Source organism: Lithobates pipiens, unplaced genomic scaffold (genome assembly GCF_037356315.1).
Source record: "Lithobates pipiens isolate NorthernLeopardFrog02 unplaced genomic scaffold, aLitPip1_a1.2 Scaffold_10, whole genome shotgun sequence".
NCBI classification, from domain to species: Eukaryota; Metazoa; Chordata; class Amphibia; order Anura; family Ranidae; genus Lithobates; species Lithobates pipiens.
In genome coordinates, this window is record NW_027507686.1 from 196854843 (window position 1) to 196869117 (window position 14275).

The following is a 14275-nucleotide window of genomic DNA, read 5'->3' on the forward strand; positions in this document are numbered from 1 at the left end:
TACACTGCAATGCAACCTTCGCCGTGTAAATCCTTTCTGAGCATGCGCGGAACTTAGTTTGACGAACAAGCCTACACACGGGCGGACTGTCCGCTCAAACCAAGTTTCAGCGGACAGTTTTACGGAATTTCCGAAAAACTTTGTTCGTCAGACTGTCCGCTGAAACTGTCCGCTGAAGCCCACACACGAGCGGACTGTCCTCTGAAACACTGTTCAGCGGACAAAGTTGGGCGAACAGTCCGCCCGTGTGTACGCGGCCTCATACGTCTATTTCCCAAAGACAATCTTTGGATATGATTCTGCATGTGCACTCAACTTTTTTGGTCGACCTCCTTTCGGGCGAGTCCTGTTCTGAGTGGAACCTATCCTGTTTAAACACTGTATGGTCTTGGCCACCATACTACAGCTCAGTTTCAGGGTCTTGCCAATCTTGTTATAGCCTAGGCCTTCTTTATGTAGAGCTACTTTTTTTTTCAGATCCTCAGAGAGTTCTTAGCCATAAGGTGCCATGCTGAACTTCCAGTGACCAGTATGAGGGAGTGAGAGTAATAACACCAAATTTAACACACCTGCTCCCCATTCACACCTGAGACCTTGTAACACTAACAAGTCACATGACACTGGGGGGTGGCTAATTGGGCACAATTTTGACATTTTCACTTAGGGGTGTACTCACTTTTGTTGCTAGCGGTTTAGACATTGATGGCTGTCTGTTGAGTTATCTTGAAGGCACAGCAAATTTACACTGTTATACAAGCTCTACACTCACTACTTTACATTATAGCAAAGTGTCATTTCTTCAGTGTTGTCATATTAAAAGATATAATAAAATATTTTTAAATGTGAGGGGTCTACTCACTTTTGTGTGATACTGTAAGTGAAAGTGGCAATCTCCCCCCAGCACTGCAAGGTTGGACTTTTTCACTTTCCTGGAGTTTGGCTGTATTCTGGCACCGTGTCTCTGTTTATGCTCAAATGTTTGACTGTCAGGAATATACTGGGTGTGGGACTTTTAAGGTTCTACATAGAATTATTCCACATTATCAATAAGAATGATTTTTAAGAAGATGTCCCAGATAGCAAGCTATTGTGCTGCAAGTTTAAAAATAACTTGCTAAGCTATTGCTAGACTTGCCAGACGTTTGTTGCACAATTTAAAGTCTGCATTGCATGACTCTAGATCAACTTTCTTTGCAAACACTCTACAAGACTGCTGGAAGTTCTGGTTCAGTTATTTTGTGCAATAGTCATCCCATCACAGGGGTCACTGTGGCTGAATTGTCACGCCGTAGACTTGCAGAGCTCCCGCAGTAGACTCCCCACTGCAACTTTGCTTTTGCTAGAGACTTGCTAGGCAAATTTCCTACAAATCGTAAAAGTAGCAGCTAGAATTTGTGCTTCAAGTGCTCTACAAGTATACAACTTACCAATGAAAATGTGCAGCAATTTAACAGACTTACAATTGAACACTGCCACAAATTTGTGGCAAGTTATCCTTGTTATCTGGGATAGTGTAGATGTGGAATACATCTATGTGGAGCCTGAAAAGTCCCAGTATATTCCTGACATAGTCAAGATTTTTACTTTTTCTTTCAGTAAACCTGCACTTCAAGGTGCAGAACAGGTTTACAGCACATCATTATACAGTTTGGAAGGCAGAACAGGTTGGGACTCAAGGGGAGGAGAATGTGCAGTCTGGCATCCATCCTCTATTATCCTCATTCTGCCCTGGGGTGAGCCGTTATGTCTTCTGGGCAGAAAACAGTGATCGGGGCTGCAGTTTAGGGTTCCGCCCACCTGTAAAGGAGCTCTGTTACATCCCGGATCCAGCTGCCCAGCCTGAACGGAACTTGTGCCTGAGAGAAAGTGAGTCTCTTCTGTATTGTTAAGGGGTTTGCTGCTGCCATAGAAAGGAAAGAAAGGAAGCTACCAATAGATATGGGCGCATCCTAGTCCCTGCTTTTGGGCAGGCTTTTTCATCAGCAGAGACTGGGGCATAGCCTGATGTTGCATTCTCTGTAATTAGAACTCTCATGGCTGGGCTCTCAGCCATTCCTTCTCTGTGCTCAGATTGCTCGGCTGTCGGTTAATTGCCAGTAATCATTGTTACACAGTGTCTCACCTGTTGATCATCTCCTGCTCATTAGTCAAGCCCACAGCCAGCCCCTTCTGGCTATTTAAACTGCCTGGTTAATTTCATCAATTGTCTTCACCTTAGTCAACATCTGGAGAATCTCTGCTGTGTTCCTGTTGAAGACTTGCCTGGCTGAATTCCCTTCTGGTTCCTGATCCTGTCTGCTGCCTCTGACTACACTGGTCTCTGGCTTCCTGATATTCTGGCTTGTTCTGACTACCCAATTTGGCTACCAAACCCTGGCTATGTTTTGACAACTTTTACCAGTTTTACAATTTTTACCATTTTATTAAAAGGTGTGACTTTGATTGCATTTTTTGTCTCTGTCTTTTTCATGGTCCCTGGCAAGAACACAGATTCCATATTCCAGATTCCACATATCCCAAAATTAGATTATGCAAATGAGAATGATTTTCATGGTGCTGATCACTGTCCTGAAATGAGGAATAATCCTCAAATGTTTGGGATATGTGATGGAATGAGACATTTGAATACCTTTTATTTTAACCACTTCAATACAGGGCACTGCCAGGCCAATTTTCAGCTTTCAGTGCTGTTGCTTTTTAAATGACAATTGCGCTGTATATACATAATATACTGTACCCCAACTAAATTTTTATCATTTTGTTCCCACAAATAGAGCTTTCTTTTGGTGGTATTTTATCACCTCTGCGGTTTTTATTTTTCCTAAACAAATAAAAAAAGACCGAAATTTTTTTTTTCTTTGTTTTTGTTATATAATTTTGTAAATAAGTACATTTTCTCCTTCACTGATGGGCACTGATAAGCTGCACTGATGGGCACTGATAAGGCTTTACCGATGAGGTGGTGCCAATTATATGGCACTGATGAGGTGGCACTGATGGGCACTGATGATGGGCATTTATAGGTGGCACTGTTGGGCACTGATGGGCACTGAAAGGTGGCACTGATGGCCATTAATGGGCACTGATGGCTGGCAATGATAGATTTCACTGATAGGCATCACTGGTGGTACTGGCACTGGCAGGCATTTTTCATTGGCACTGATTGGCAGCTGCCTGGGCACTGATTGGCATTACCCTGGTCGTCTAGGGTGGAATACTTGGTGGTCCAGTGTGGTGGCCATCCCTGGTGTCCTGGGTGAGAATTTGAAAGGGTCTGCGCTGATAAACAATCAGGAGGGCAGATGATCAGCTCTCCTCTACCCGTGTCTGTCAGAAGTGAGGAAAAGCCGATCAATGGATCTTCCTGTTTACATTGGGATCAGGCATGATTGGACACGGCTGATCATGCGGTAAAGAGTCTCTGTCAGAGACTCTTTAACTAGATCGGAGTTCTGATGTGTCAGACTGACACGCTGCAATAACGATCGCCACGATGCGCACCCACCGGGGCACACAATGGCTTGATATCCTGACAATATGACGTCCGGTCAGGATGTCGCAACCACTTTGCTGACGTCATTTCGCTATATGGCGGGTGACAAGTGGTTAAGAAGGATTTATCAGCTTGATTATATGTAAACCCTATGTTATATAAACGTTATCATGTTGTAATAGATTCAAAATTATTTTTCAATGATCTCTAGATCTGCACCGTTCATGCAATTGTATATCTGGTGATCCTGCCATGAAAATATATATTTTTAAATTTTTCTAACATTTTTAGAAGGGGCAAAGTGAAACAAAGAACACAGTGTTCTGTTTTTGGGTGGGCTTCACACTGGCCATCGAACACAATGGTTACTCCAGTAGCTCTACCTGGTTATAGTCTGACCTTTTGGCCTGTAATCTGACCTTTTGGCCTGTAATATGGATATATATTAACATTAAGTGCTGCTCTGTACACCACCTTTACCCTTCCCTATAGCCCCCTAAGTCTTTGAAGCACACTTTTTTTTAAGTATGTGAATGTTGTAAGGCGTATCTTTTCCCCCCTCTCAGGGGGAACTATATGTCATATGGCACCTATACTCAGATGGTAACAATACCTTGCTGTCTACTTAATGAATATTTGACTGTGTAACAGATGGCTTAGTCCACTGATGTTCTTTACCTGTTATTTTCTTCCTGTAACACCAATTGTTGTATTTCCCTAAATCTTTCTAATAAAAACATTGAGAAAAAAGGAAGACATGTTTGAAGAATAGTCTAGTTAGCAACCTTGGCTTCCTCCATAGATATAGTGGAGTAAGTGAAGTTTTGTATACAAGGACAGGAAATTTGTTATTCCCGAGATTACTAGGTGAAAATGCAGGGATAAAAGACTGAAACAAATAACAAATAAATAAATAAATAAACCAAATGCAGCCATCTAATCTAAGGACTGTTAGGCTGCAATATATTACATTTTGTTTTTTGGGTTTTAATATGCTTTAAAATAACTATAGGCATTAATATCACCTGAAAGTTTTTTGATTGAAAAAAGCATTTTGTTGTAAGTGGTAGTATAATGTGTATGTAGAAAAGTATTACAGATCGATGATTCAGAATCAAAATCCTTTGCTAAGCAATGTGTCTTATTTATAGCTGATGCCAGTGAAAAAAACACCACCCTTTCACATTCAACTGCTTTATCTGATCACTAGATTTATCTTAAAAATTAAAAGCCCCATTCACCTATCTAAAATGATGGTCACCTGACAGCTAGTCCCAAGTCAGCATGGATCTAATGGTCTTTCGCTCCCTTTTGGCATTGATGCTGCCCCTTGGCTACCAGAAGAGTCCATCAGAGGTGTCCTCACAGTCAGCTGAAGACTTTAAGTAGCATTGTCATGATTTTACAACATGAATAGTTGGAGGACCCAGTCTACTGCTTCTAATTACTGTTCTCCACTCATGGAAGAGGCATAATGGAGGGTCATGTGATGGTGAATTTAGGTATGTTTTTGTGGGACTAGATTTGGTTCAGAAGACCTAAGGGGATCAAGCTAAAGCTGACTGCATTTGAAATGTGTAAATACTATGTTATAATTAGTGAACTTACAAAGTTTACCATGATTGAAGTATTTAAACCATTCTCTTACATTAGCTGAGGTTTAAGGTCCACAAAAACCCTGTATCTGCTACATATCCCTCCAGTTAACCTTTACAAACACACATGCACATAAACTATATATATATATTTTCTTCCATTTTGCCTTTTCATAAAATGTAAACCATGGTTAGAGCTATATGACTTTGTAAAAGGTCTGTGATCCATCTAAAGTGATGTTTGTGCCATGCTAAGACATACTGCCTGACAAATCATCTATTAGAAGAGGAGGTTTATATGGGATGACTTCACATTGATTGCCCATTATAAGATCACCTGTCTTGATTATATATTGTCATATATTTTTGTAGATTGAATTCTGTTTAAGATGATTGTAGTTGCATTATTTATCAAAAGGTCAACATAAACATTTCCTAGATGTATATGTGTGTATTTATGTTGTGTGTTTGTAGTTCCTTTATATAAGGTATTGTTTTAATTTTGTAAATGGTCTCCAGCTATAGGTGGAAACCTTTTACTGTATCAGAATTTATTATCCGCAGGGGAAGATTAGATCTTATTGTAGTGATGACACTTTGGACAAAGTGTTTGTCATGTACAAATTTTGTTTTTTGCCTCAGAGCAGTAATGGAGTTCTGAGGGTTAATTGTGTAGGTTAACTTTGACATCAGTTTGGCCGGGCTGTGTTAGAGTTCTGCCTGGTCATGTGTACAGTTAGGTGCACATGACAGGCTTAGAACCAGGCCTGGTTGGACACTTTGTGTATCAGCATTCCTCTGAGCCAATCAGTGGGTGTGCCGGGCCCCACTGAGGAGTCTGGGGAAGGGTACTTAAGATGCTGAAGTCACGTGTTTTGGGTTTGTTCGTGAGGCCATTTTGGCCTGTTCCTGGTTCTAGACCGGGGGAGCCCCGTAAGGGGTCCCAGTCACGGGAGCGTGCGTTGTCCCCGCAACATGCTTCGGTTGGTCGGCTCCAACAGACCCGTCTGGTCTGGGGTGAGGATCCGTCTGTTCCTGAGTCTCAGAACCGGCTGGTCCGAGGCGCCGTAACTAAGGGAGGATTCAAGGCATCCGGGTGTGCTCTCGGCTTGGAGGGGCACCGCAGCTCATGTAGGCGATTGGGGGAGGACTCTTCGGAGGAGGGCCGACAAGCTGGCATCCTAAGAAGTGCCTGGTTGCTGAGTTGTGAAGGACATTGACAAATCCACGCTTTTTCCAGTACTGCCAAGGAGACAGACGTTCCATATACTGAGGAACTCAGAACTCCTGTTCACTTTCAGTTACAACTTGTTCAAGGTCAGAGATTTCACAGGTTCTGAATCAAAGTGCTGACTGCCATAATCTCTGGCTAGAGCTTTGTTCAGCTTTGAAGCATCCAGCTGCGAGAGGCTACTCTCTGGGTGGTACTATAGACTTTCTGATATTAACAGTTCAAGGTGCCTGAGTTCTTTCACCCTTGCCCTCTGTTCCCGTAAGAGACTGTGTTTATTGGATGTTACCCCTGCAAATAAAAAAACCTTTCTAAAGTACTTTTTGGTGTCAGCATCCAAAGTTGTTGGGTACTAACTCTGGGAACCCCTAGACATGGAGAACAAGCCAAGTGGAGGTAACCGGTAAGCCCAAAAGTTAAGGCCGTCCTGCCAAGGGTTATGACAGCTACATTATCTTCTTATGTTCTGTAAAAATAATGGGAATATTGCCCTTTGAAAGTGCTGCACCATCATACATGGTAAGGACATCAGGACTTCCCGAAGTCCATGGTTGTGATAAGCCTAACCTCCTACATAAGGATAATTGATAGGATTTTTCTTATAAAAATAAGGACTTTGTCCAGGACAGATAAGCATGAAGACAATTAAAGGTTTATATAAAATTTCCCCATTACTTCAAATTAGACAACGAATTCACAAAATGTTGTTCGATAAAGCATATGTAAAACCCAACCACTTGTATAGGCTTTACCATGTTGAAATAATTTCAGATTTTTTTTAATTATTTTTAGATCTGCATCATTCATGGAAATAAATATCTGGTGATACTGCCATTATTTTTTTTTAAATATATTCTTTACTTAAACTCCATCAGAATGGGACAATTGGTTCAATACTTGCGAAACTTGTGGTTACATACATATATCTAAAAAATAAACCAGGGAAAATTTCAGATTAAATCATTTTCTAAAATTTTTTCTAGCATACATTTTTTTTTTAAAGGACAAATGTAGTGTGAGACTGTGATAATGTTTTCTTTACCTGATGACGATCCAATGATCTAGTGCAATTAGTGGACCTCCAGCAGTTGCAGAACTACAAGTCCCATGAGGCATAGCAAGACTCTGACAGCATGATGGGACTTGTGCAGCTGGAGATCCTCTAATTGCATGAACCTAGTGGAAAAGCTTAGTAAATCATGTGTTAAAATCAACTAAATCTTTTACATAAAGGATATCCAAACCCTAAAGATGGAAGAGGCATCATGGGGGTCATGTGATGATGGATAAGTTTTGTCGAAATAAGAAAAAAAAATGGGGTGGAAAATGTTTATTTTGTTTTGGCTCCACCCATGGAAGAAGCATCAGTGCGATGGTGGTTTTGGGAAAGTTCTTGTGGAATTTGGAAGTTTTTGGGAAACAAGAAAACACTATTATTTGCTAGGTGTTACGGGGATGGGAAATGTTATTGTTTTTGCCTTGGGCATGAATTCTTATGGAGTTGTGGTAGGCAAACAAATTCCCTTAGCATCCTTTAGAAACTTCTCTACCCCCTTCCCCCTTTGGGGTATGGAGGAGCCAAGTGCATATTTTAAGAAGTGGTGCAAGAGGAAGGGTGCTTTTTCTTAGATGATTTCTTGATGCCCCTACCCAATGCTGGTATGAGTATGATGAAACCCACATGCGTGAAATGTTCACAAACTTCTAAAAAGAGTAAGACGAAAAAAATAAAATGTAATAAATATCACGAATGAGTTAGTCAGTACCTAGCAAGGGTTGATAAACAATGAAAACAAACCGTTCAGCTTGTTTTATCTGCTCGGTAAAGGTTACAGCATTGATTTATCACTGTTATTCCTTTAAGAGGCTTAATAATAAATTGTAATCCCATCACTGGCATAATGATGAGAGACGGGAATAGAATGGCTGCATTTGAATATATGTCTTAAAAGAAAGAAAACAGCTAATAAATAGCTCTGTTCAATACTGTAATGGAGTACAAATATGTAAACTGTCTTATCTTCCAAAGGATTTTGCCCAGCTATTTTTATTATTATACACCTCTGCCAGACAAAACAGTCAAGGTGGTGAGACCACTTTCTCTGTTGTAGTTTAGGAAGACAGTGGTGTCACCTCCCTTCTGACATTTAAGAAAAACAGCACACTGAAAAGTTAATCAGCTCTGCACATGCTGCTCTTCCCTCCTATCAGAATGTTTGCTGTCAGCGTATGTGCATGCAAAAGAATCTGACTGGTTCCTAGTGTTGTCCCCCCAACTCCCAGCTTTAGTGCTACATAGGCTGATAAAAAGACAGATTTAAGTAGAATTTTAGGATAAAGCCAACTCATTTTAAAATAATCCAAGATGACTTGTGTAAGATAAATGCATATACTTACCTATTTTGAGCCCGCTCCAGTTTGGTCACATGATCCGCTGCCCTGTTTCAGACAGCAGCAGCTGCAGGGGAGAGGAGGAAGCTCAGAAAAGGCATGGGACATTGGAGCAATGACATTGGAGCTCCCAGACATTTTTGAGCACCCTCTCCCCTCCCCTGCAGCCAGTTCTGGCTGATACAGGGGAGATCATGTGACCAGACTACAGCCAGATTAAAAAGAGGTAAATATACAGATCTTACTTAAACAGGTTGTTTAGATGGGATTTAGGTGTTAGGATGGGAGAGGGAGCATTTGTAAGATTAGTTAGCTTTCTCCTACAATTTTACATTAGTTTAAGACCAATATTTAAAGTCTTAACTATTATGTTCACTGATGATGTCATTTGGAACAAATAAAGTTAATCTGTCATGAGAGAAATGAGTTGCCATTTGTGGGCTACTTCTGAAATGCCAGGTTGTGTCTGGTTTCAGCACTTTTGAGGCAAAACACAGGCTGAACATGCTGTGAATTAGTGTCAGGAAAGTGGGCATAGAGCAGTGCCCATGGCCACAACTATTGTGCATTGCTCATTCCAAATAAACAAAAGTGAGAAGAAAAAGGAGAGGATCAAGAGCTCACAGAGGACCTTACAAGGAGGCAGTGAAACACAGTAAGATAATATTTCATAAAAAATATATTACAGGGCCATTAAGTACCGAATGTGCATGGGTTATTTTTGCAGATTAACAATTTACCGACCAGCCGCGATCATTATACTGTGGCAGGTCGGCACGTTCCCGTAAATCGCCATAGGTGTACGTCGACTACTTTAAGAGCCATAGCAGGCGTGCGCCGCCGTAGGTGCGCACACCCGCTGCACGGCAGAGGACCCGATGCACATTATGGGCGGCCGCAATGTCTACTGGCCACCCGCAATTGTGGGAAAGAGAGCCAGAACAGGGATCTGTTAATGTAAACAAACAGATCCCTGTTCCGATGGGGGGGAGAGAGATCTGCTGTTCCTAGTGATTAGGAACTGTGATCTCTCTCCTCCTCCAGTCAGTCCCATCCCCCCACAGTTAGAAACACCTCCCAGGGAACACACTTAACCCCTTGGTGTCCCCTAGTGTTAACTCCTTCCCTGCCAGTGACATTTACACAGTAACCAGTGCATATTTAGAGTACAGCACTGATTGCTGTAGAAATGTCAATGGTCCCAAAAAAGTGTCAGAAGTGTCCCATTTGTCTGACGCAATGTTGCAGTCCTGCTAAAAATCACAGATCGCTGCCATTACTAGTAAAAAATAATAATAAAAATTGCATAAATCTATCCCCTATTTTGTAGGCACTATAACTTTTGCGCATACTAGGGATGCACTGATACAATTTTTTTTACAATGAGTACTTACCGATACTAATCACCGATACCTACCGCAACTGTTTTGTTTTAACTTCAGCTGTATGCAATGGTACAAAGCATTGAAAAGTTATTTACAAATTAAATAAATAGATTTTTTTTAATGTAAAGCTTTTTCAATGTGAAATGTGTAAATATGTTAATATATATGTGTAAAAATATTCACTAACAAAGCAAACAAAAAAAAAGGTTTCTAAAAAGTTATATTATAAAGCACTGCATAAATTGTTGGCGCTATATAAATCCTGAATAATAATACTAATAATAACTGTTTGTCATTTATAAAATAGACGTGAACAAAAGAAAAAAGGCAGGAAAATAATAATTAAATGGAGGAGAATAGGGAGTTAATTAAAGGCGATTAGATTAAATTAAGGGTTATTAAGGGGTTAAACAGAGTAACATTTGTTCATCCCTTTTATCTGCAGATGAAGAAACAGAAATATACAAAAAGATACTATGTTTCTTTTTATTTTAGTGTTTCAGGGCTGAGCAATATTGTTTTTTTTTTTGACAGCTTTCCTTTGGTGAGATTTGATCACTTCTGCAGTTTTTAATTGTTGCACTATAAACAAAAAAAAAGAGCGACAATTTTGAAAAAAAAAAAACAATTATTTTTACTTTTTGCTATAAAAAAAATATCCCCCCAATTTTTTAAACAAATGTATTCATCAATTTAGGCCAATATGTATTCTCCTACATATGTTTGGTAAAAAAAAACGCAATAAGCTTATATTGATTGGTTTGCACAAAAGGTATAATGTCTACAAAATAGGGGATAGATTTATGGCATTTTTATTATTATTATTTTTTTTTTTACTAGTAATGGTGGCGATCTGCGATTTTTAGCGGGACTGTGACAGATTGGACACTTTTGACACTTTTTTGGGACCAGTGACATTTATACAGCGATCAGAGATAAAAATAACCTCCGATTACTGTATAAATGTCACTGGCAGGGAAGGGGTAACACTAGGGGGCGATCAAGGGGTTAAGTTTGTCCCAGGGAAGTGTTTCTAACTGTGGGTGCAGTGTAGTGACTGGGAGTAGAGAGACATCGCTGTTCCTAATCACTAGAAACAGCAGATCTCTCTCATACCCCTGACAGAACAGGGATCTGTCTGTTTACGTTGACAGGTCCCCAGTTCTGCCTCTCTCAGAAGCGTTTGTGGGTGCCTGGCAGACATCGTGGTCACTGGGCATGTGCATCAGCTCCTACATCACGTGGCGGGCATGCCTGCTAAGTAGGATTGCCACCTCATCCCTTTTAACCCGAACACATATGAATTACACAAGTTCTGAGTCTGAATTTAATACAGATAAGGCACCGAGTGAGTTTAATTACCACCTTAATCAGCCACAAAACCTGTGTAATTAATATGTGTTCAGTTTTAACGGGATGAGGTGGCAACTCTATTGCTAAGGCTATTTCAAGGGCCACCGTACAGCTACAACGATTTGCCCAGGAGAGCCAACCTGCCGCTGTATAATGATGGAGGCTGGTCGGCTAGTAGTTAAACACCCTTTCCTCACTCTGGAAATGTCCAAAGTTGATAAAATATTGGTCAGTAGTGATAGGCTCTATTAACAAAATTTGGAATCTCATGCTTGAAGTAGACCCAAAACTCTGCCTACTTGGTTGGTTGGATGAGGAACTGTATACACCCCATACCTACATTGCTATTTTTAGTCCTTGTACACACGGTCGGACATTCCAACAACCAAATCCGTCGGATTTTGTCCGAAACTGTTGCATACACACAGTCGGACATCCGATCGTACTTAACGCGATGACGTTATTTCGTTAGGACGGGAATACGTTCAGGCTAGTAGCCAATAGAATTTGATCTGAGCGTGCGTGGCACTTTGTCCGATCGGAATTCTCTACACATGATCGGACAAAGTCCGATCGGATCATGTTGTCGGAAAATTTTATAGCCCAGCTGGAAAACTTGGTCCATCGGATACTCCGACGGAAACAGTCTGATGGAGCCCACACACTGTCGGATTATCCGACAACACAGTCCTATCGGACATTGTCCATCGGAATGTCCGACCGTGTGTACAAGGGCTTAGAGTCCTGTTTATTGCTAGAAAACGCATTGCCAGAAAATGTCTCTCTGCATTACCTCCTACATATGCGGAGTGGGTTAATGCCATAAACGGGACTCTATTAAGGGAACAACATACATATAAATATAGGGGTAGCCTGACAAAATTTGAAAATATATGAGATGTTTGGTTGGAGGTTCCAGGTTTAGCTCCTTTACAATTGGTTTACAACAGAAGTCTGGGTGGTAGGACATCATTGTCTACTTACCGTATATACTCGAGTATAAGCCGAGATTTTCAGCCTCTTTTTTGAGGCTGAAAGTGCCCCCCTCGGCTTATACTCGAGTCATCGCTGTCTGCCCGCTCGATCAGCGTGTCGAGCAGACAGACAGCGGCCATTCTGATTCAAAAGCCGCGCCTCCGGCTCCGCCTTCGCCTGTGATAGGCGGAACACTGAATTTCCCAGCAGCCTGTGTTCCGCCTATCACGGGCATCTTCTCATCCTCGTACTACGGACGAGGATGATACGACGTCCGTGATAGGCGGAACACAGGCTGCTGGGAAATTCAGTGTTCCGCCTATCACAGGCGAAGGAGGAGGCGCGGCTTTTGAATTTTACAATGGCCGCCGACGAAGAGGGCACGGGACGGAGGCAAGGCAAGGCACGGCACGGGACAGGACGGGACGGGACGGGACGGGACGAAGGCAAGGCACGACACGGGACGGAGGCTCGGGACAAAGGCTCGGGACACAGGTAGGCTGGACACACACACACACACACACACACACACACACACACACACACACACACACACACGGATGGAGACACACACACACGGATGGATGGATGGATGGAGACACACACACACACAGGGATGGATGGATACACACACACACAGGGATGGATGGATGGATGGATGGAGACACACACACACAGGGATGGATGGATGGATGGATGGATGGAGACACACACACACAGGGATGGATGGATGGATGGATGGAGACACACACACACACAGGGATGGATGGATGGATGGACACACACACACACAGGGATGGATGGACGGACACACAGGGATGGACGGACACACAGGGATGGACGGACACACAGGGATGGACGGACACACACACAGGGATGGACAGGCATGTCTCACCCTCGGCTTATACACGAGTCAATAAGTTTGCCAGTTTTTTTGGGGGTAAATTGGGGGCCTCGGCTTATATTCGGGTCGGCCTATACTCGAGTATATACGGTAACTGAGAAGACACTAAATAGACAGAAAATACTTATAGCTGGGAGAAGTAGATATCGGAGCTCAATCCACAGCTCAGGCTGAATTTTGGCACTTGATATGGTGGTACCTTGATTTGCAGAGGTTAACTGTTTTGGTTTTTGGTTTTAAGTTTATTTGTGTTCTTTCTTGTACCCGATGGGTGTATTTATGAATACTGTGACACTCCTTTGTTTAGGGGTGTGTAGAACTCCTGCCCCTCTCAGTAAACTTATTAGGGTCTGGGGAGTGGAGTTGGGGGATAGGATATACTGAGGACACATAATCTATGTTGTAGCACAAAAACAATAGACTCAGGTATACGTTTTATAATATGTTTCTTTATTTTACATGGAATATTGCCTTATATATTGTGAGAACGTAACTTCTATGAAGCCGGCTGGCTATACCAATGGATAAGCTTTTGTCTTCTCAACATTGTGTTATGTTTGTACCCTGTTTCCCCCGAAAATAAGACCTAACGTGATTGTCGGCAATGGCTGCAATATAAGCCCTACCCCCAAATAGGCCCTACCCTGTTTCCCCAAAAATAAGCCCTACCCTGAAAATAAGATCTACAAGGACTTTAACTAGGGCTTATTTGGGGGGTAAGGCTTATATTGTAGCCATCACGGACAATCACGCTAGGTCTTATTTTTGGAGAAACAGGGTAGTAAAAAAAAAAAATCTTCTTTTTCAATAAAAACGATCTGATTAAAAAAAAAACACCCAGCCTCTATACACCTATATGTGTATATGTGTGCTAAGCTAAAAAAAAATCCAGTGTGCATGAGGTCTAAAATTGCAGGTATTTTGTATTTGTTTCTCATAGCATTACAT